A 24254-nucleotide genomic window follows, 5' to 3' on the forward strand; every position below is an offset into this window, starting at 1 on the left:
ATAGATAGATAGATAGATAGATAGATAGATAGATAGATAGATAGATAGATAGATAGATAAGATTCAGAAGTTTGGGGAGAAATAGAAGACTTTAGGTACATGGATTGTATTTTCATTACTATTGCTGATTGAAGGTAGGTATTCTGAAGATAAGAGCAAATTTAGGAAGTGGCATGCCAATTAAGATTGTGTCTAAGAATGGGTTTGTATTGCTGTGTGAACTATAATCTGTGATGAACTGTACCTAGATGATTGATATATTTGTTTTGAGTCTTAATAATTTAATGAAATTAGAGCATTTCCAACAGAAAAGAGAGAGGGACAAAAAGAAGAAAAACACTGCTAAAGTGTAGTTGCCAAGTCTAATACCACAGAGAGTAGCAGGTACACAACAGTAAAAATAACAGCAGAAAAGAAGGTCAATAATTCAATAATTTATAAAAGAACATTTATAAAAAGTTTGCTAATAAAACCCATAGGTCTCATCTCTCTGTCTCTCTCATAAAAATAATACACACATACTAATAAACATGTTATTTGGAGGGAGAAGAGAGAAAGGGGGAGGGTCAGGGAGAAAGAAAGAGAGGGAAAAAAGAGAGAGAAAAAAGATTTAAAGAGATAATATATGTCAGAGATAGCCTCAGTCAGGAAGAGCTGGTTTCAAGTTCTGACTCTGACTCTAGCTATAGGAGTACTATTTGGGTTCATTTGGATGTATGATAATGAGAAGATTAAATTATTCAACTCTTATGTTGCTTCTGTTTTCTCTTTTAAGAAGAACTATCTCAGGTTGGAAGAATGAAACTGGTTAATGAGGAGCTGAAACCAAAAATAAATGAAGAGAAAGAAGATATCCCATTGCCTTCAATGGGTTTAAGTGCCTAGGTTCAGATACACTTTGTCTTAGGATGCTCAGATAAATGGCAGGTTTGATTTTCTAGATGCTCCTGGTGATCTGTGAGGATGGGATTAGAAGCCAGTCCCCTGCGGTGTCCTAGAGTAGACCAAAAGTATGTGGAAAACAGTGAGACAAAATTACTCTTTGTATATGTTTTGTATATAGTTCCATATGTACACGTTTTTCCTAATAGAATATAAATTCTTCAAAGGTAGAGACTTTGACTTTTGTCTTTGTTATCATTTGTCTTTCATTCTTGAAGAAGACCATATCATCAGAAAGGTGATGCTGTGACTTGCAAGTAGATAGAATTTAAGTGAGGGAGGGCTGTGCAAGGTCACCTGCCTCACTGTCTCCTCCAGAACCATCTGGATCCAGTGGCAAGATATAGACTAGGATGAATGGAAATCCCCCCCCCCATTTTTGTATACATAATACCTAGTGCAGTGCCTGGTAAATGATACAGTCAGTTCAGCTCTAATGTTTGTTCTGAAAACTTGAAATTCTTCCATTGCAACTGATATATCAGGGAACAGTTTGGACATAATGAAAATTTTGCATTATGTTTATGATTGATTATGTTTTTGAGGAAAAAAACTGGTGGGTCTTATATCTGAGAGTGACTTCAATAAGATCCCTTTATTTACAGCAACCTCATGCTATATTTATCTGTATTCATGTCCTATCCTGTCCTGCCATCTGACCTATAAGGTACTATAGCAGATAGTGTTCTGCAACTGGAGTCAGGAGAGGGATAGGGACCTAGACCTGTGCTTTTATTGGTGTAGGGAATTCCTCATCAGTCAACAAGCTTTTAAAAAGCACCTCGACATTCTCTAAAGTTACTGAATAATTTGTATGAGTGGAGATAATTTTTGCAATGAAACTTTTCCACAGTAATGAAGTCACCAGCCAAGATATATCTCCTTCCCTCCAAGAAACAAATAAATGAACAAATAAGCAAAAACACAACACACCCATGAAGAAAAACCCAATTGTGCTCCACACACTGCCTACTAGTAGAGTGAAATATAGGAGAAATCTGAAATAAACATCTAACTCGAAGACTTTGAAATCAGGTTGGGTACAATACATATAATACACAAAACCAGACTAAGACATAAGAAACAAGACCAAATGAATAACATGAAACTGAATATTGTGAATACTGGTAAAAAATAGATAATATATATTCATGTTCAAATAAGTAAAATTTTCATCTGGAGAGAATAGAGACCTCATTTCTACTTTTCTTAAAGCAAAAGAGATGCACATCCTATCACCATTCACACCCCAGTGTGATTTAACATGTTGTGCAGTGGAATTACAGAATTTATGGTCTAAGGCTCTCTAACAGGATTTTAGTGTATGTGTTTTATTTTTGAATTTGACAAAGCTACTGCTGATGGTATTATCATCTAAAGCTGGAGAGATTGATGCTCGGCTCCAGTCCCTGACATACGTTCATTTAGATGAATGCAGAGAAGGATTAAAAGGCAAAGGCAAGCCATGGCTGTGGATTGCCAATCAATGTTTGTAAATTTATAGTAATTTTGATGAGGAACACCATAGCTACACAGAAAGATTATATATCATCTCTCCAAGTTAATAACTTCCTACTTACATTTATTTTAGTTAATGTGGATTATTTATCTACTGATTTTCTGGAATGATGCTTTATTTTCTTAATAGGCCTTGTAAGAGAAGACTGAAAGTGCCATGCACGATATTAAATGGAAAAATTTAAATCAAATATTAAAGTAGATTCCATTGTGATGTTTAAAAATGTCTTTTTTAAGATAGGAAATGGCAAAGTTAAGGAAGAAGAGAGGAGTGACATGTCTCTGGAATTACTTTCAAGGTTTTTTTTTTTCGTTATTAGATTGATAACAAAGGATTGCCAAGGTGTCCTCCAAAAAAGTATCAGCTAGATAAATGCTAACCCAAAGGGAACAAAGAACTCATTTTTACCTTTAAACACCTCCTTTTTTCATTAACAAACTCCCTTTTAGACATTGTTTTAGCTATTCTGTGAGGTTATGATGGAAAGGTTATATTGGTAGTTTCATTCTCCCAGAGAATTCTTGTCAATTCACATTATATAAGCACAACATTAAGAACTTAAAGATATACATTCTGGTGATATAAAAGTTTTTCCTTAGTGATTGCCAGCTTTACCAGAGAAAATTACAAATACTTACATTTACTAAAATGTAAAATAGAAAATAGAAATGCTAAACAAAAGTGTGGTGTCAACTTGGGGCTTTGCGCTGCCCTCTGCTGTATAAACTACACGATCCCAACTCTCCAGTGCCCACCCTGTGGCCCTGCCCTCTGGTAATAGATCTCCATAATCAACCCAATACAGACCCTATGTTCCAACCATCCTCCTTCCATTACTCAACTCATATACCCTTTCTGTGTCCCCTTCCTTTATATCTCTAGCTTTGGGAACAGTAATCAAATCAACAGTTTGATTTCCAAAAAGGTTATGTCTCTGTAACTTTATAGTTCTAAATACTAGTCCCCATGTGTACTTCCTTTCTATTGTCTTCTTTAATAAATAACAATAATAACAGGGGGCGGAGCCAAGACGGTGGAGTAGAAACAGGACTTCCATGCGCTGCTTCCACCTCCTCCAATACATATAAAAAAATGACTCTAAACAAACTTTGTAGCTACAGAACCCACAAAGTGACAGAGAGAAACTAACCTCCTACTGAAGACAGCCTGGCAGGCTCGCAGGAAGGGGCCAGCACAGTGAGCCCTGGGTGAGCCCCAGGTTTTAGCCTCAGGGAGGCCCGACTAAGCAGGGCTAGAAGGAAGTCAGGATCACCAGCAGCTGTGGCAGTTTCCAGAATTATCAACCCATAAATGCCAAAGACAAAGTGAGAGGTCAGTCAGTGGACTTTGGGAATAGGGGGTCTGGGAGTGTGGTCCAGCCTCTACCCCCAGAGGGAAAAGTGGCTGAGGCACAGCTGCTGCTGCACGGCTACTTCAAAGCTCCTGGCCTACAGATTGTAGGGGGACCAAGTGAAGGGTAATTGATCATGGCGTTCAAGTAGTCCAGTAATTTTTAAATGATCAATCAATATGAGGGGTAATTGCTCTTGCTTTAACCTGCTTGGATCTAGATCCCTGTCCTGGGTGGAGGTCCTGGGATGCATGAACAATGTGCCAGAGCCAGTGGAGGTTTCTGATAGGGCAGCCAACTAATAGCTTTGACATCTGAGAAAACCCCAGAGATTTGGAACAAAGCTGTCCTCTCTGAATGCAGAGTTCTACTGTGGCAAAAAGCTCAAGAGTGAAGTGGTTGAAAGGTAACATGAGCAAGCGGGAGAAGCAGGGCAAGCACAGTGGTCTGACTTTGGATTCCTTTTTTGGAGACAAAAGGGATCAAGGCATGGAGCAGGAGGAAGACAACAAAGTCAAAACTTCTGCACCAAGAGCTTCCAAGAAAAATATAAACTGATTACAGGCCACAGAGGAGCATAAGAAGGATTTTGAAAAACAAATAAGAGAAGTGGAGGAATGTTTATATATATATCCATACACACACAAATATATACATATATATGTATATACTATTATTAATACTATTTTACATGTAATTGGGAAATAAATTATACAGGCACTAGGGCATAGAGATCCACCATGCCCTACTGGAAAAGTAGAAGGGGGGTATGGGAGAAGATATGGCAGAGAGCAGATTGGAGGAGGGGATATCCTGCAGGACTGCTATTTTGGGGCAGTGGGAAGGGGAAAAACAGGGAGAAAATTTGTAACTCAAAATGTGGTGGAAATGAATGATGTAAATGAGAAGTTAATAAAGCATTTGAAAAATGAAAAAAGTGAAATTGAGAGGTAAGAGAGGATATAATGAGAGGAGATGGGGAGAGACAGAACAGGGTAAATTATCAAGAGGCAAGGAAAAACTGTTATAATGGAGGGGAAGAACAGGAAGGCAAAAGGGAATGAGTCAACCTTACTCTCACTGAATTTGGCTTAGGGAGGGAATGACATACACACAAAATAGGGTATCTCACTCTACAGGAGAGTGGGGGGGAAGGGGATGAGAGGGGGGATGATGGAGGGGAGGGCAGGTTGGTGGGGGAGGGAAGTTGGAAGCACACACTTTTGAAAAGGGACAGGGTCAAAGTAGAGAATAGAACAAGTAGGAGTGGGACATGATGGAGGCAAATATAGTCAGTTATTCACAATGTATCCACTATGGTAAGGTTATGTATAGCTACACATGTACAACCTATATTGAATTGCTTATCTTCTCAGTAAGGGTGGGTGAGGAGGGAGGAAGGGAAAGAACCTTGAATTCAAAGTTTTAAAGTCAAATGTTTAAATATATATATACACTATTATTACTATTACTTTACATGCAACTGGGAAATAAGATATACAGGCACTTGGGCACAGAGATCCATCTTGCCCTACTGGAAAGTCAGAGGGGGGATGGGGAAAGATATAGGAGACAGCAGATTAAAGAAGGGGACATTCAGTGGGGTCACTGTTTTGGGGTTGTGGGTAGGGGAAAGATAGGGAGAAAATTTGTAACTCAAAATCTTGTGGAAATGAATGATGTAAACTAAAAATAAACAAAATTTAATTAAAAAAATTAATAATAATAATAATAGCTAACATTTATATAACTTACTGTGGTAAGTACTTTTCAGTTATTATCTCATTTAATTTTAAGAGGGAGGTGCTATTTTTATCCCCATTTTGTGAATGAGGAAACTAAGGCAAAAAGAGGCTAGGTGATTTGCCCAAGGTGAGATAGTAAGTACCTGAGGAAAGATTTGAACTCAAGTTCTCCTGACTCCAGGTCCAGTACTCTATCCATTGCACCACCTAGCTGCCTCTGACCCACTTCTGTGCTTGAGCCCCATCAGTTACTTTTATTCTTCTGGTCCCAATTTCCTCCCCTATGTGTACAGTCCATGACTACCTGTAGTCCTGGAAGCAATACACCTATGTAGTATGACACTGGGCTTTAATGACGGAACTTCTTCTGGCTTAATAGCAGAGGCATTGGGAATTGTCAGTGATCAGCATAGGAAATCTGGATTCCTCTGGCAACTTTCAGACCCCAGGGAAATATGTAGTCCCTTTTTGGACAGAGTCAGTAGTAGATCTGTTCTATATCTCTCTCTTCCTGCTCCATATCCATACTCATATGCCTCCATCCATGGGGTCAGGCCAATCTATACTACAAATTCTTTTTCTACTTTTGGTTGGAAATATGCCAGTGTCCTTGTTCTACAGACAGGTAGTTGGTGTAATAGATGGAATGCTGGACTCGTGAAAGTCCCAACACCTTGCTCATCCTCTGTTTTGTTATCTGTAAAATAGAAATAATAAAAATGTCCACTTTAAAAAGTCGTTGTGAAAATCAAATGAGATAGCCTATATCTTTGTATATGTCAATACAGTATATAAATACAACTTATTATGATTAGTCTTTCCTGCTTTCTGAAGTACCTTTCTTGCTGATAGTGACCATCTAGCCTCTATTTATCTTGCTTTAGCTATCCCTGTCCCAGCTCTTTGTCCTGAATTCTCATCCCAATTATTACCTTAGTCTGGTCAATATATGGAAAGGAAGTGGACTTCTGGATTTATTGCCATTTCAGGTCATCCCAACTTCTCCATGGTTGGTAAAGGAAGAGACCAATTTGATCATGTTTTTTTTTCATTGTGGTCTCTGGAATGAACAGCTTTCCCAGAACATGCATTCTTAAATTCATTCATTCATTCATCAAGTATTTGTTGAGTACCTAGAGAGAATAAGGTTGTATATTATATTGTGAAAATAGAAAAGAAAAAATTATTATAAAATCTCAGTTTTAAAAGATAACACTTTATATTTTATTATATCTAATACTTAATTTTTTAACCTAGAAAAACCATGCTTCATCAATTAACATTTCTTCATTAGTTAACTCAACTGCTAAGTGGCAGTCACAGAAGCAATGGCCTCTAATATCATGGATGTCATTGACATTGTCTCTAGTGAATACACACTAAGTAGTGTGTATTCACTTCAAATGGTATCAAATGATTTTAGTGTTTAGCTACATTTTAGTGGTGTCCAAGTCTTTGTGACTCCATTTTGGAGTTTTCTTAGCAAAGACACTAGACTGGTTTGCCACTTCCTTCTCCAAAATGATAGAATACATTCTGCTCAAGATTCAGTAGATGGCACTCTTTGTTCTGTGGCAGTATCCACATAATAATAAAATGTGAAATATTTGGAGCCATCCTTTTTATTGGTGAATTTTTTTCAATTTTCCTCTAGATATCTGATTTTATATCTGTCTATATGTGTCTTTATATCTATTGACTATATCTATCTATCTATCTATTGAGTTAGAGAAGATTTTATGTTTTAGTGTTGGATCAGTATCGATTAAATATTCCTTGAAGTGATACATGAAACAGAAATTGAATAAAGTTACTAATGTGTAGGGCAAGAATTCACCTGAATTTCTTAATGGAACTGTAATGATATGGTGTCTCTGTCTGTCTGTCTCTGTCTGTCTGTGTCTGTCTGTCTGTCTCTGCCCCCCCCCTCTCATCCCTCTGTTTGGAGCACGGGATCACTTCCCAAAATCTCTAGCCATCTCTTGATTTCCCAACCTACTACATTCCTCTGGATTTTTCCAGCATGACCCCTGCCCTGGGCTCCTTCCCTAAACTCTCCCCACTCCCCACCATTTTTAGCTTCCTTTTATGTATTGTGCTCCCCCATTAAACCGATAAGCTCCTTGATGGGAGGGACTATATCATATTTATTTTCCCACTGCTTAGCACAATGCCTGGTATATAGTACCTTGATAAATATTTATTGTCCAACAAATTATCTATCTATCTATCTATAATTTATCTTTCTATATATACATAGAATTTTGGGATTAAATAGTCATCACAGTCTTATAAAATAGCTACAGCTTGTCTTTATGCAACAACTTCTCTAAAATTATAAGTTATCATTATATTTGCCAATAATTTGTCCCTATATATGTCTGTTAATTATAAGATAAATAGGCATATTTGTGATAAACAAATATATACACATATGTAATAAAATTTTTCCATGTTGTTGTGTCACATTTGACTCTTTGAAACACCATTTTGGGTTTTCTTGGCAAAGAGACTTTGCCATTTCCTTCTCCAGTTCATTTTACAGATGAGGAAACTGATGCAAGCAGAGTTAAGTGACTTGCCCAAAGTCACACAGCCAGTAAATGTCTGAGACTGGATTTGAACTCAAGTCCTCTTGTCTCCAGGTCTCTGCCACCTAGCTGCCTAAAAATCTTCCATAACTTTCCTTAAAGGAAGAAAGAATATTCCATTGCACAGGACTAACATTATTGTCCTAGGGTAATAGCATGATGCGTTGCTCACAGTAGATACTAAACAAATATTAATTGAGTTATTCTTTCTGTGAAGTCTTCTACCTCTAAGAGGGATTATATAATTATTTGCAAAGCTTGCCATCTATCCTGCAAATATGGAGAAAAAATTTCTTAAGGAATCGTAGTTATCATCATTATTTCCTTGTTGTCTGCTTATGAAACAGATCACTGAAATACCAGGGAAATGGCATTTTTCAAAGTCAGGACCAACAATCTTTCATTATAAACTACTGAAGATACTGAGATAAGGTATCAATGCTCAAACTTATAAAGTCTATAAAAATACTATAAGGTCTATTGCATTTATTTTTAAACATATACTTTCTAAATCAAACTTGCAGCCAAGGTTTGGGAAGTTCACTTTTGGAAAGATTGGCAGATATTGTAATAACAGAGGCTGTGAAGTGACAATTTACATCCAAAATTCTTTTGAATAATTATACTTCCAATTATCTTTAATGATACTGCAGATCACATTTTGTTGTTGTCGCCTTCTAATGAAATTCAAAAGGAAATAGTGTCCTGATATGCCCTTTTCTGCTTTTTTACCTGTTTTAAGAAAGACTAAATCTTAATTATTTCAAAAGTTATGAAAATAATTATAGTATACACATACATACATACATATAAATTTGGGAAGGGCAGCATCTAAAGAACACTGAGTGGGAAAATAGAATAGAAATTTTTGAGATTGACGGAAAATTGAAGAAATATTTCTATTATTGAAGAAAAAAAAAGAAGAAAGAAGATGGCAAAAAGGAAAGTGCAACCTTTTATTTTTGGCTCAATTTCAGCAATGCAGGGAGATTCCCTTTATCAAGGCAAATCTATAGTTGCCCTTCACTGTAGAGTCTCCAGAGTTGCCTGAGGCTCTGAAAAGTTTGGTGACTTGCCCAGAATCATATATTTAGTCTATCAAAAGCCACAACCTGAACCCAGATCTTCCCAACTTTGAAAAAACTGATAATTCACTATTCTATTCTGTCTCGCCATTAAAAAGAAAACACTTTATTAAAATGAAATTAAGATACATTCATTAAAATTAAAAATTAATTATAATAGGCAGATGGAAAAAAGATACTTTCAAATATCAGAAATGATAAAGAATAATTGATGAGAGAGAAGCGGGGAGGCTGCATTTTGAGCTGAACAAATGACTCAAGTTGAAAAATGAAGATAGACATAGCTTGATGGCCTTGAAAATGTTACTTTGTAGTGGTCAGTGATTGACTTGGATCACACTTGTATGCCTTTTTATCTTGAAGTAGCATTCAGATGATAGGAAGAACTCAGAATCTAGCTGTCACATTAAGATCAAATGTTCAGAAAACCAATATTGTGGTAAAGTTTGACCCCGGTTAGTCTTCTTGTATATATATCATATCTTATATTTTAGCATCTAAAGAGGAAGAGGTTCTGTACTTTGTTGACAAAATATTTGTTATTGATCAAAGTGACTTGACATATAAATGGGAAATTGTGAAGAATAATCCATATCTTTAAAGAGAAAACCAGCTCTCTGCCAAGAGTATTAAGCATAGTTCTGAGAGATAATAGGTCTCTACATTATAAATAGGTAACAGTGGGAAATAATCTCAAAGCAAAGTATTTAAAGGTCACGCAGTTGTATGCTAAACAAAGGATGGCTCTGCTATTGTCTGTGACATGCTTGGGAATAACTTTTTAAATCTAGGTTTCTTGAAATCCTGCTTTTATTAATTTGCTAGGTGGCAAAATTGAGAAAGTGCCAAATAATTCCTTTTTTAAAGGGAATTAAGTTTAAGCTTAGGAAGTATCAAATTGGAAAGGTTTTGGTGGGCTATATGCCTGTAATAAAGGACCAACCCTTTGAGCTCTGAGTATGAATATTCATCACCACTTTGACCATAGGTGATTATTTTATTTTTAAATAAATACAACTCAGATCTGGCTATTAAGACTTATTAAGTTTGAAATTTTCATTAATTGATGTATTTCCCAAGAAGGTCAAAGATAATGTGAAAGGTCCTACATATTCGAAAATATTTAGAGGAATACTTTTTGTAATAGGAAATAAATGTAAACAAACTAGATGCCAATTGTTTGGGGAATACATGAACAGGTTATGGCACATAAATATAAAGGAATTTTATTATTCCAAGATAAAAAATGAAAAGAAAGAAGAAACCAAAAAAGAAATCATGGAAACATGCATAAATGGATACAAAAAGAAGGAGGCAAAACCAGGAAAAGAATATATATGCAAAGGCTGCAACATTGTTGGTGGGAAGAACAACAATAAAATTAAAACTGAATTTTGAGTAATTATTATAACCAAGCTTGCTTGAATAAATGAATATGATAATGTATTTCTCTCCCTTCTTTTCAGAGATGGATCTAGAAACCTGAATTTCATGTTGGCTTTGGTTTTTGTGTTGGTTAGTTTTGGTGGACTGTTCTTTCTACCCTCTCTCCCCCCCCTTTTAAAAAGTATTCTTGTTGTAAGGGCTGGTTCTCTAGAGGAGAAAGCAAATTAAATTTTGTAAAATAGTATTCTTGTAAAAACAAAATATATCAAAAAAAATTTTAAAGAAAAGTTTTGGGTTTGAGTTACTATTTGGACTCAGATGATTTTATGTGTCCATTGAAATATCAAAATCTTGAATATGTCAATTCTTCAAACAATGTCAAATTTAGAATATTTCTTCTTTCTCTTTTTATCAAAATCAAAGAAATCACAGGCAAATGTATCAATTACAAAAAAAAACCAAGAAAGATGAAAACTCTGCTTTCATACAATTCAGACTTTCAATGCCTCTTTAAACATTAAAATGAAATAAATTGTTTTTATGATGTCAAAACTTTAGAAGTTTATTAGCTCTTTTCAAATTAACAGACTAATTCAATGTCAATTCAATTCAACAAGCGTTTGTTGAGGATATTTTATGGGCCAAGCACTATTATTAGATTGTGAGCTCCTTGAGAGCAGGGACTATCCTTTGCTTCTTTTTTGCATTCCCAGCTTGTACAGTACCTAGAATATAGTCGTCATTTAATAAAAGCTTTTTGACTAAGTGCTAGGCAAGGGCATAAATGAAAACAGTTCCTGACTTCAAGAAGAATCTTTTATTTATCTGTTGATGAAATATTAATTTTTGTTTTTCCTTTTTGAAAGGCAGAAAAAAATAATGTAGTGAATAGAGAACTTAGAGACAATGAGGTGTAGTGGATATCATACTGGACTTGGAGTCAGAAAGACCTGAGTTCAAATCTTGATATAGACACTTGTTAGCTATTTTATCCTGGGTAAGTCACTTAAGGATTATTTGCCTCAGTTTGCTTGTTTGTTAAATTATGGAGTTTAATTAGATAGCTTCTAAAATCCCTTTCAGCTCTAAAATCTATAATCCTATGATCTATGAAAGTACATTAGATGGTAAATTTAGTGATACAATTGCCTTAAAAGAGGAGATAGCAAAAAAAATTGCATTTATAGGTAGTGAGGACCTAGACAATAATGTAGCCAGTGAAAGTAGAAATTCTGAAACTTTAAACAAGTAACACACATGAAAACACATTAGTAAGATTTAAAATTCTGATAAATGTAGTGATACAACATGAGATGAAATACACTTATCCCTCCTGTCAGAGAGATAATAAACTTAAAACAAAGAAAAAGATATACATTTTCAGACAAAGTCAACATGGGAATTTGTTTCACCAGACCATGAATCTATGTATTGAAGCTCTCCTCTCCTCTTCTCTTCTTTCCTCTCCTCTCCTCTCCTCTCCTCTCCTTTCCTTTCCTTTCCTTTTCTTTGCTAATTAGAACTGGGTATAGAGAGGGGGATGGAAGAACAAAAGAAAAAATAAAAACCAAGTGTTTATGTTATGATATTGAATAAATGAATATAATAATGTATTTCCCTTCTTTCCAGAGATGGATCTAGAAACCTGAATTTCATGTTGGGTTTGGTTTTTGTGTTGGTTAGTTTTGGTGGACTATTCTTTCTACCCTCCCTCACCCCCCTTTAAAATTTTTTAATCAAATTTTAAAATCAAATCTCAAATTTGATAAATTTGACAAATCAACATGACATAACAGCTAGGTGTCACAGTGGGTAGCATGCCCAGCCTGAAGTCAGGAAGATTTATCTTCCTGAGTGCAAATCTGGCCTCAGACACTTACTAACTGTGTGATCCTGGGCAAGTCACTTAAGCCTATTTACTTTAATTTCCTCATCTGTAATATGAGCTGAAGAGGGAAACCTCAAATGCAGTCATGAAGAATTGTACACAACTTAAACGACTCAACAACATATCACATTTATTTCAGGCAATGAACTGCCCTGCCAAAGAGGAATGGTAAAAATACATTGTTATCTTACTACTAAAAGGAAATACATCACTGCATTGCCTTGATTGGCTAAGTCTCCTATTGACATTGCTATTTTTGGTACTTCATGGAGGGTATTTATTGAAGAAATATTTTAAGCACACAAGTTTTAAAGTGGACACCATTTATATTTTCAAATCATGGCATTACTATTAATTATACATATGTGGTATAATGAAAACATAAGCAAATTAAAAAAATAACTCTTGGTTACAGGAAATGAAAGAACATGAAAACTCAAAGACAATGCCAGAATTTAATTTTTTTTTTACTTTCCAGGTGACATTTTTTTCTGTACTCATTTTTCCTTTTGGTCAACTACCCCTGTACATATTAGTTATCTCTTCAACTCATAATTTCATTATTCAAAGACTTCATGCCTCTCTAATCATTTAGAACACTTTTATCAAGTACATACAATACGATGTACCAGGTACTGTTCCAAACACTGGGGATACAAAGAAAGAAAAGAAAGTTCCTAATCTCAAGGAATTCGTGGTCTAATGGGGATAGAGAACATGTAAACAACTAGGTATAAGATACAGTATAAACTGGAGGTAACTAACAAAGGGGAAATATTAGAATTAAGGGAGACATCATTATGAGTCCTTTCTAAGGCTAGGTTTAGTTGTGACTCAATGGAAACCAGTAAACTCAGGAGAAAGAGAAGAAAAGGGAGAGAATCCCACCTATGGAGAACAGCCAGGAAATGCCCAGAGTCAGCAGATGGACTGTCTTGTTTAATGAACAGCAGGGAGGCCAGTGTCACTGGATAATAGGGTATATGGTCAGGAAGATTGGAAAGGTGGGGTTAAGGTATGAAGGACTTCAAGAGCTAAATATAAGGTTTCATATTTGATCCTGAAGATAATCAGAAGTTTTTTCAGTTTATTGAAAGAGAGAGAGAGACAGAGAGACAGAGAGAGAGAGAGAGAGAGAGAGAGAGAGAGAGAGAGAGACAGAGAGACAGAGAGACAGAGAGACAGAGAGACAGAGAGAGACAGAGACAGAGACAGAGAGAGAGAGAGAGACAGAGAGAGAGAGACAGAGAGAGAGACAGAGACAGAGAGACAGAGAGAGAGAGAGAGAGTATGTTTGTGTGTGATATGGTCAGATCTACACTTCAGGAAGACTGCTTTGGCAACTGAGTGGAGGCTAGGCTAGAGTGAAGACCAACCAGTAAGTAGACTACCACAATATTCCAGGCATGAGGTGATGAGGGGATGAAGCAGGGTGATAGCAGTGTCAGAGGAAAGAAGACAGGTTATTCAAGAGATGCTATGAATCTCAATCTGGCTATCTTGGTAACACAATGGATATGGACCCTGAGAATGAGGAGGATTACCTCTCAGTTGGAAGCCTAGGTTGCTGGGAGGATACTGTTACTCTCAGCAATAAGAAAGATAGAAAGCAGTGAGGGTTTATAGAAAACATAATGAGCTCAGTTTTGAAGGCCTTGAGTTTGAGATGTCTATGTGAAATTCAATTTGAGATTTCCCATAGGAAGTTGAAGATATGAGACTGAAAGTCAGCTGAGAAATAAGGGATGGAAAGATAGTTTCTTTCTTTCTTTTATATTTGCAAAGTGCCTTATTTTTTCAAATATGACATTTATTTTTAACATTCAGTGTTTTCTTTTCCAGATCTTGAGTTCTGTATTCCCTCTACCTTCTTCCCCATTGCCAGCCACTGAGAGTTCAAGAAATACAATATCATGGAAAACATTTCCATGTTAGCCATGTTGCAAAAAAGCAAGAAAAGTAAAGTGAAAAAAATTGTGCTTCAATCTACATTCATATTCCATTAGTTTTCTATCTAGAGGTGGATAGCATTTTTCATCCTAAGTCCTTTGAAATTGTCTTGATTCATTGTATTGATCAGAGTGGCTAAGCCATTCAGTTGATTGTCATGTAATACTGTTGTTACTATGTACAGTGTTTTCCTTACTATTCTCCCTTTACATTATATCAATCCATATAAGTCTTCCCATGTTTTTTTCTGAAACCATTCTGCCTATCATTATTTAGTATTCCATCAGAATCACATACCACAACTTGTTCAGTTATTCCTCAATTGATGGACATCACCTCAATTTCCAATTCTTTGCTGCTGCTAAAAGAACTGTTATAAATATTTTTGTACATATAGGTCCTTTTCCTTTTTCCTTTACTCTCTTTGGGTAAAATATCTAGTAGTGGTATTGCTGAGTCAAAGTATATGCACAGTTTTATAGCCCTATGGGCTTAGTTCCAAATTATTCTCCAGAATGATCTGACCAATCCACAGCTGCATTAACAATGCACTAGTGTCCCAATTTTTCCCCTCTAACTTTAGTCATTTTCCTTTTATGTAATGTTAATCAATCTGATATGTGTGAGGTGATACCTCAGTGTTGTTTATATTTGCATTTCTCAAATCATTAGTGATTCAGAACATTTTTTTCAAATGATTATAGATAACTTTGATTTCTTCTTTTGAGAATTGCCTGTTCATATTCTATGACCATTTATCAACTGGAGAATGAATTGTATATTTATATATTTGATCCACTTCCCTCTATATTTGAGAAATGAGACCTTTATCAAAGAAACTTTCTCTAATATGTTTTTCACAGTGTTCTGCTTTCAGATAAGTAGTTTAGAGAATTATCAGAAGAACAATAATAGAAGAATCATTGGGAGGTGATAAGATCACCAAAATCACTTAAAATAGAGGCAAAGAAGAAGTCCCATAACAAGAGCTCTGTGGGGCACCTATGATTAGCAGGTACAATGTGGTGAAAGATTCATCAAAGCAGTTTAAGAAAGAGCAGTCAGAAAGGTAGGAAGAGGGATGGCTAGGTGGTGCAGTGAATAGAGCACTGGCCCTGGAAACAGGAGGACCTGAGTTCAAATCCAGCCTCAGACACTTAACACTAGCCGTGTGACCTTGGGCAAATTACTTGACCCCAATAGCCTGCCTTCCCCCCTCCAAAAAGAAAAAAAAAGGAAAAGTAGGAGGAGAACCAGTTGGGAATAGTTCTGCAAAAACCAGATTGAAGAGAGAATCAAAGAGAAGGTGTTTGACAGAGTCAAGGGCAACAGAGAAGTCAAGAAAGATGATGGTCAAGAGGAAGCTAGGTGGTGCAGTGGATAGAGCACCAGCCCTGGAGTCAGGAGGACCTGAATTTAAATCCGGCCTCAGACACTTAACACAAAACTAGCCATGTGATCATGGACAAGTGATTTAACCTCAATTGCTCTACCTTCCCCCCTCCAAACAAAAGCAAAAAAAAAAAAAAGATTATGATTGAGAAAGGGTATTCATTAAACTTGCCTATTGAGAGATCCTTAGTCATGTTAGTGATAATAGTTTTTGTTTAATGATGAGGTTGGAACCAGACTTCATAGTTGAGAAGAGAGTGAGAGGAGAGTGAATCACCAGCAGCTGTGGTGGTTTCCAGACTTCTCAAACCATAAACGCCAAAAACAAAGTAAAAGGTCAGTGTGGAACTCTGTTGGAATAGGGGGACTAAAGAGGACCTTTCAGCTCCTGCCCCCAGGGTGACAAGAAGCAGAGGCATGGTGTCTGTCAGTGCCACCACCATGTGGCTGCCTCAGGAGCTCTTGGCCTACAGATTGTAGGAGGGACCAAGCAACCATTCAGAGGGTAATCACTCTTGCTTTAACTTGCTTAGATCTGGATCATGGTCTTGGGTGATTATCCTGGGGTGTGGGGCCAGATGCCAGAGCTTGTAGGAGCTGCAGAGACCGCACCATCCTAATAGCTCCAGTAGCAAAAAAAACTCCAGTGATCTGGGACAAAGCTCCCTCCATTCTGGAGGCAGCATTATACCATGGCAAAGAACTCAAAAGACAGGTAATTGGCTGGCAATATGAGCAAGCAGAGGAAGCACAAACAGACCATAGAATTATTTTTTGGTGACAAAAAGGATCAAGGCATGGAGCAGGAGGAAGACAGCAAAGTCAGAACTCCTGCATCAAAAACTTCCAAGAAAAATATGTAGGCCATAGAGAAGTTCAAGAAGATTTTGAAAATCAAGTAAGAGAAGTGAGGAAAAATTGGGAAGAGAAATGAGAATGATGAAAGAAAATCATGAAAAGTGGGTCAACAGCCTGCTAAAGGAGACCCAAAAATACACTGAATAAAATAACAACTTAAAAAATAGACTAACTCAAATGGCAAAAGAGGCCCAAAAAGCCAGTGAGGAGAAGAATTCCTTAAAAAGTAGAATTTGCCAGATGGAAAAGGAATTTCAAAAACTCACTGAACAGAGTAACTCCTTCAAAATTAGATTGGAGCAATTGGAAGCTAATGACTTTATGAGAAATCAAGATACTATAAAACAGATCCAAACAAATGAAAAAATAGAAGGCTATGTGAAATATCTCATTGGCTAAAACACTGACCTGGAAAGTAGATCCAGAAGAGATAATTTAAAAAGTATTGGACTACTTGAGAAGAGAGTGAGAAGGAAGGAAATAGAGACATCTATTGTAGATGGCTTTCTCGAGAAGGGAAGCCACAAAAAGGAAGAGGGATATGGTTTTGTAACTATTGGGGATGGATGGATGGAATTAGTGAGGGTTTTTTGAGGATGGAGGAAATATTGGAAGGGGAAAAATGGAAAGGAATGAGCATTTATTATGCATCTATTATATACTAAATACTTTACAATTATCATCTCATTTGGTCTTCAGAACAACCCTATGATGTAGGTGCTATTATTGTTCTCATTTTACAGATAGAGAAAATGAGTCAGGTAGTAGTCAAGTGACTTGCCAAGAGTCACAAACCTAGTAAGTGTCTGAGGCTAGATTTGTACAGGTCTTCCTGAGTCCAGGACCAGCACTCTATCCACTGTACCACCTAGCTATCTGCAAACATGGGCATGCTTATAGGCAGTATAGAAGTGTCCAAGAGACAAGGGGAGATTAAAGAAATGTAAGAGAGTGGGAATGATAGAAGAGGCAATCTGCTGAAGGACATGGGATAGAATGAGATGCCCAAACAGGAAAGGTCTCTATGGCTATGTACTTCTTTTTACCTTATGTGTAAATGATTCCCAAGTATTCCTTAAATATTTGGAAATTGATTTCAATGTTCCTTTCTTTGTTTTCACTTCTATGTATCAAATATTTTGAAGGATTGTATTCCTTTTTAAAAAAAATAGCTAATGATATAGTTCAATTAATAGGATTATTTAGCATACTTTTTGGTATACTTTAATATACTTTTTAGAGTTAAATCAAAATATCTTTCCCATAGTTATACTTTGATAAATCACCATTGCATCGAGATAACTTTGAATTCTGAAAGGTTATACCAGCATAGGGCAAATTCTAGTGAATTCTATCATTCTAGAAAGACTTCAAATATGATCATGGTAACAGATAGTATTTGCCTTCTAGGAACCAGATCAGTTATGTATGGAAAAAAACCCCAACAAAACAATAATTCGTCAGCAGTAGGTAGGTCACTTAGTGATGTAATACTCATTGAAACAAAGTAATATATAAAATTGCCCCCAATGTTATGTGCCTCCCTTATACTCCTGCAGTACTGCTAGCAAAGTGTTGAATCCAATCCAATTGTGGTTTGTCCTTCATTCTTGAAGAGGACCATGTCATCAGGAAGATGAAGACAAGACTTGTCATTGAATTGGTTTTGAGTGAGAGAGGGCTATGCAAAGCCAACAGCCTCACTTTCTCCTCCAGAGCTATCTGGGTCCAGTGGACAACTGGAGATGACCCAGGATGCAGTGGGATCCTGCTGTCCCAGAATTTTATTTGGCTTTTTAAAGCTAACATCTTTTCAAATTCTTACTTTAAATGAGGCAACACCCACTCAGTGAATAGATAGTGCCTATGGTGTTGCAAAACACTATGCTAGGTGTGAGGAATACAAAGATTAAAAAAAAATGTCATTACCCTTGAGGAGTTTACATTATAGGTGTATGTGTAGAAAAAGTATAAAAAAGTTAAGTGCTTCTGGAAGTAGTTGTTGTCCTTCATGCTTAGAGAGGACCAAAATGATATCACTACAGAAAGGTCAAGATACAGTGTATCTGACTATGGCTGATCAGACCAATTCAGATTTGGAAGGTTCTACCACAGGTTGGGCACAAATAATCCATATGAACATTTGGAGTGGAGATGGTTCTAAATTTGTGCATTTCCCGTTTCTTTTGACCTACAGCAGTTTGGGTAATTTGAAGAAGTAGACTTACAACTAGGTGATCTAGAAAGACTATCCATGTTAGGTGAGTTAACTCAAGTAGGGAGTTAAGATTTGAAGGAAGCTAGAGATTCTTAGAGACAGAGCTGGGCAAGGAGTGCATTCTAGGTATGAGGGATTGATAGTCTATATAATGGTATAGAGGCAGGAGGTAGAATGTCTAGTTCAAAGAGCAGCAAAATAGACCAGTTAGGCTAGAACATACAGTAAGTGGAGGATTATAATGTGCAATAAACTTGGAGAGGGAGTCTACAGCCAGATTATTATACACTTTAAGTTCCAAGCTTGGACATTTATAGTTTATCCTAGAGAAAATAAGTAGCCATTGAAGTATATTAAGCAGGTGAGTGACATTGTTAGGTGTGTAAATTATTTTGGTAGCTATGTAAAGGATACATTGGAGAAAGGAATGATTGGCATCTTAGATTTCAATAGTCCAGGTGACAGTGGATAAGGGCCTAAAGTAGAGTGATGACCACATGTATACAGAGAAGCATAGCAATAGATTACATATGTGTATATATACATATACATGCATGTATATATATTTATATGTATACATATGCATATATACATACATATATAATGGAGGCTGAAATACTAAGATTTAGGAAATGAATGGATGTTAGGGTCAAGAAGAAGGGAAGAAATGAGGATAACTTGAAAGCTGTGATCCTGGTAAATTAAAAGATGATGGTGTCAACAATAAAAATACAACAGTCTGGAGGATGGGAGCGTTTAGGAGCTTAGACAATTAATTTTAGGCAAGCTTTATGTGAGATGCCTGCAAGACATTTCATTTGAGATGTGCAATAGGCTATTGGTGATGAGATCCTTGACCTTGAGAAATAAGGTAGAATATGTAGATCTGAAAGTCATCTACATAGGAAGCATTCATTAACTGCCAACATTTTAGGTACCTACTGACATCCAGGTATTATTTTAGGTTCTAGGAATAGAAATATGTAAGTGAAATAGTTTCTGACTTTGAAGAGTTACTATACAATCTACCTAGATGAGACAAAATATACATATATTATTTTGCACATAATAGATATAAAAATATTTGGAGGAGGAAGGTGTAATGGTAATGGGAATTTAAAGATCTTCCCTACCCCTTAATAAGCCTAAGAAAATTTGAAGACCTTCCCTGCTTTGAAAATATACTCTGGGGGCGGCCAGGTAGCACAGCGAGTAAGAGCACCGGCTCCAGTGTCGGGATGACCTGGGGATTGAATCCCAGGCTCAAACACTTAGCACCCACCCAGAAACACCTGGCCATGTAACCTTGAGAAAGTTACTTAACCCCAATTGCTTAGGGGTGGCCAGGTGGCTCAGCAAGTAAGAGCACTGGCTCCAGTGTCAGGATGACCTGGGGATCAAATCTGGGCTCAGATACTCAGCACCACACTCAGAAATAACTGGCTGTGTAACCTTGAGCAAGTTACTTAACCCTGATTGCTTTAAAAAAAAGAAAGAAAAGAAAATATACTCTGACCCCCTAATAGGCTGAATGTAATCACATTAACCCTGTGGTAGGATGAGTTTGCTGAAGGGTGGAGCAGAGCCCACAGGAAGTTGGGAGTCAGAGACAGCTAGATTGTTGGAAGGAGAGCACACTTTTGAGGGAGACAGATAGGCTTGTGAGTAAAAGTTGGTGTTTACCACCTGCTGTGAGAGTTAGACTTGTTGGTTTGTGGGAAGGCTAAAGGACAGTATGGTTCTCTGCTACATTATGGCTTATTAACTTCTTTGCTACTATGATAGAATCAGCTTACTGGTTTTGGGATTCAGTTTTCTGGCGTCTAAATAAATGTTTTGCTTCTGTGTTCTATGTGGAAAATCTGTTATATTTTGTTATTAAGCACCATGCATATATATTTATAGTAATTGTGAGCACTGTGAATATTGCATTGATGCTACAGAAGGCATTAGTAATAGGGAAGATTAAGAAAGACATAGAAGATTTTAGAAGATTGCATTTAAGCTGATTTTTAAAGAAAAATAGGGATTCTAAGAATTAGTGGTGAGGAAGAATGCCCTTCAGGCATAGAGGGATAGCTAATACAAAAGCAAAATGATGGAAAATAACATGCCTCATAGGGGGAACAGTTATATCAGTTTAGCTTGACCATATTGTGTGTGAAAGGGAATAATACTGGGGCATCTATGTGGCACAGTGAATAGAGCACTGGCCCTGCAGCCAGGAGGATCTGAGTTCAAATGGAGCATCAGACATTTAACACAAAAGTAGCAATGTGACCTGGGGCAAGTCACTTAACCCCAACTGCCCTACGTTTTCCCCTCCAAAAAGCAAAAAAAAAAAAAGGAATAATACATAAAAAAAGCTTAGAAATGTAGGTTGGGGCCAAAATGTGACAGGCTTTCATGTCAAACAGAAAAGTTTATATTTGGACCTAGGGGTAATAGGAATCCACTTAATATTATTATGTAGGGGAGTGACATGGTCAGAGTTATGCTTTAGGCTTATCGCATTGATCACTGATGATGCAATAAAAATGAATGAATGAATGAATGAGCCCATGGGAATCAATGAGAACAGCAAGAGAGAACATGTGGAAGAAGTGAAGAGGGAACAGTATAAAGCATTGAGGTTATTCATACTTAAGGATAGGTGGGATATAGAGGATAATCAAAAGATTAAAAAAGAATAGTCATACTGGTAGGAGAAAAGCCATCAGAAAAAGGGAACGCAAAAACCCGGAAAAGAAGAGAATACCGGTATTGATGCTGCAAGGAGGTCTAGAAGGATGAGCGAGAATTGAGAGAAAACCATTTCAGAGATCATTGGTAACCTTGGAGAAGTCAGTTTTGGTTGAGTGGTAAGGTCAGAAGCCCTGTTACTACAGGCTAAAATGTGAGCAGGATGAGAGGAAATAGAGGCAAGAAACATGGGCAGTATTTCTTAAAGTCTGCCTGTGAAAAGGAGGAAAAATATAGGACAATAGCTTGAGGGGGTTAATGGAAGGTTTTTTTGCCTTTGTTTTTTGATTGAGAGAATCTACTTAAGTTTTTATTTAACAGGAAAGGAGCCATATATAGGGAAAGATTGAAGTAGTGGATCAGTGATCAAATGGACAAAGTCCTTGAAATAATGGGCACATAAAAACGAGGGTATAATTAAAATGATTGGCTTTGGTGAGGAGAAGATTCACATTTTAATCAGACTGATGCAGATGAAAAAAGAGGTGTTCTAGGTATGTACATTAAGCTCATCTTGAAACCATCATGGACTATTGTGCATATTCTTCAGAAACAAACATTATATTGACTCTCATTGCAGTAATAAGGATATTTTTTCTGATTTAAATTTATTCTCTGCTTGTTTGTTTGCTTGTTTTTGTATATTTCTATCTGGCAGATTTTCACATGAACTGGTATGCAATTCTACTCAGTCATTCAGTAGAGTTTCTGTTAAAGGATAGCCAACATGTCAGTGGTAGACCTGTGTATTAGAAAATATGGTTTTAGGAGGGCAAAATGAAAATATAAAACCCTAGTGCCTATATATGATGAACATTTTTTTTCTAAAGAAGAGTTGAGAATCCTGGGGAATACTGAATAATATCTCTCCAAAGTAAGACTGATTATAGCTGAAAATACAGGAAATGACTGCTTATTGATGTGAGAGTAATTTCTAAGACAGATATCTGTATGTACTTCAAATAACAACTTGAGAGATCAAAGATCAAAATTAAAAACAAATTAGAAGAAAAGTGAAAATAAGAAGACAGCATATAATTAAAAAATCACTGGTCTGATTTTTTTTTAAATAAGGGCACCATCATCTTTCTAGTCAGTGGATCTTGCAACCTAGGTGTCATCTTCACCTGTTCATATGCAATAACCTCCTCTTATCCAATCTGTTGTCAATCCTATTAATTTTACCATGTCCACATCTCTTGTATAAATCTCCTTCTCTCCTCTGACACGGACTCCATTCTTGTACAGGTACTTATCATCTCACATCAGGATTACTGCAATAGTCTTCTGGTTGGTCTCCCTCCCTTAAGTCTTCCCTAGTCCAGTCTGTCCTCCATTAGTTATTGAAACAATCTTCCTAAATTACAGATCTTCCCAAATCAACCATCTACTCAAATTCCATTGGCTCCCCACTATATGTGGGATTGATATAAAATCCTTTTGATTTGAAAGCCCATCACAACCTGGTCCCTTCCATTCTTATACTTTGATTCCCCCTATGTAATCTACAACCCTGCAATGCTGACTTTTCTATACAAGACACTCAATCTCCTTATTCAATGCCATTTTTTTTCTGGCTGATCCTCATGCCTAGAATGCTTGTTTTCCTTTTCTTTGCCTCCTTCCTTTTCTGACTTCCTTTGCTCAAATCCCACTTCCTTCAAGAGGTGGCTCTTAAAGCTAATGCTTTCCCTTTGAGATTACCTCCAATTTACCATGTATATATCTTGTATGTAGATAGCTATTTGTATGGAGTTTCTCCCTATTACAATGTGAATTCTTTGAGGGAAGAAATGATTTTTGACATTCTTTGCATGCCTAGCATTTAATACAGTGTCTGGTGCATTCTTGTTCAGTCATTTTTCAGTCATGTCTCACTCTTTGTGACCCCATTTAGGGCAAAGATACAAGAGTGGTTTATCATTTCCTTCTCCAGCTCATTTTACAGATAAGGAAACTGAAGTAACCAGGGTATTCAGGGCCACATAGGTAGTAAGTTCTGAGGCTAGATTTGAACTCAGGAAGATGAGTTTTACTGACTCCTGGTCTGGCACTCTATCCACTGTGCCACCTAGCTGTCATGACTAGTGCATAATAAACACTTTTATTTGGAGGGGGGAAGGCAAGGCAATTGGGGTTAAGTTACTCCCCCAAGGTCACACAGCTAGTAACTGTAATCTAGTGTCTGAGACCAGATTTGAACTTAGATCCTCCTGATTCCAGGGTCAGTGCTCTATTCACTGTGCCACTAGCTTCCAAACATAGTAAACACTTAATAGATACTTGTTTCTGTTATTGATGTCAGCACACAATGCCATCATTTCCTAATAAAGTTTGACTAACATAAAAGCAACTGTTACAATGTGTTGGTCAAAAGAACAAAGAAATTATTTTAACCAATAATTAATTAATTGAATCAATCTCCTAGCTCCAAGGACAGATATGGCAGCCAAGGGCAACAGCAATATAGAACATAAATTCATTTAAGGAATCTTGTGAAGAAGAATGTTTGAAGATTATGAGACATGGTGCCTTTTAAAACAGAAAGATGTGGTGGGATAATATGAGTTTTCAGGAATTTTGGTGG

Source organism: Petaurus breviceps, unplaced genomic scaffold (genome assembly GCF_028583685.1).
Source record: "Petaurus breviceps papuanus isolate PSGF00001 unplaced genomic scaffold, PetGlider_PUasm1.0 90822, whole genome shotgun sequence".
NCBI classification, from domain to species: Eukaryota; Metazoa; Chordata; class Mammalia; order Diprotodontia; family Petauridae; genus Petaurus; species Petaurus breviceps.